Source organism: Colobus angolensis, unplaced genomic scaffold (assembly GCF_000951035.1).
Source record: "Colobus angolensis palliatus isolate OR3802 unplaced genomic scaffold, Cang.pa_1.0 Scaffold87, whole genome shotgun sequence".
NCBI lineage: Eukaryota > Metazoa > Chordata > Mammalia > Primates > Cercopithecidae > Colobus > Colobus angolensis.
Window position 1 is genome coordinate 4,022,930 of NW_012122598.1, and position 1,161 is coordinate 4,024,090.

The window sequence follows — 1,161 nt, forward strand, 5'->3', positions numbered from 1 at the left end:
TGAGGCAGGAGAATGGCATGAACCTGGGAGGCGGAGCTTGCAGTGAGCTGAGATGGTGCCACTGCACTCCAGCCTGGGCGACAGAGCAAGACTCCGTCTCAAAAAGAAAAAAAAAAAAGAAACAGGTTCAGAGAGGTTTAGGAACTTCCTCCAGGTCACCTAGTAATATGCTTAGGCAGGATTCAAACCCAGAGCAACTCTCCCTTTTATTTATTTATTTATTTATTTTTGAGACAGGGTCTCACTACTCTGTTGCCCAACAATGCAGTAATGCAGTATTGGCTCGTTGCAGGCTTAGCCCCCTGGGCTTATGCAGTCTTCCCACTTCAGCCTCATGAGTATCTGGGACTACAGGCACATACTACCACACCTGGCTAATTTTTACATTTTTTTTTGTAGACAGAGTCTTGCCGTGTTGCCCAGGCTGGTCTCAAACTCCTGGCCTCAAGCAGTCCTCCCACCTTGGTCTCGCAAAGTGCTGGGATTACAGGCATGAGTCACGATGCCTGGCCAGCTTTCCCTTTTAATGACTAAGCATAGTAACAAAGTCACCTTAAATAATATTTAAGTGGTAGCTACTATATGATGCTTACATGTTCTCTCATTTAATCTTCACAGTAGAACTACAATGTTGGTTAATATAGTTCCTATGGGTAACAGATGAGAATGGATGAATGAATCAAATGTACAGGCCAGCCACAGTGGCTCACACCTGTAATCCCAGCACTTTGGGAGACCGAGTCAGGTGGATCACTTGAGGCCAGGAGTTCAAGACCAGCCTGGCCAACATGGTGAAACCCTGTCTCTACTGAAAATACAAAAATTCACTGGGCATGGTGGCACACACCTATAATCCCAGCTTCTCAGGAGGCTGAGGCAGGAGAATCGCTTGAGCCAGGAGGTGGAGGAGCTGAGATCATGCCACTGCACTCCAGCCTGGGCAATGGAGCGAGACTCCATCTGAAATAAAAAATGTATACCTGTTCCAGACAAACTCTAAAACCATTTTTCCTCAGCTCTCACAACACAACAGTTAACACAGAAGACTTCTGTGAACCCAGGCCGGGCGCGGTGTCTCATGCCTGTGGTCCCAGCACTTTGGGAGGCTGAGGCGGACGGATCATGAGGTCAGGAGATCAAGACCATCCTGGCTAACATGGT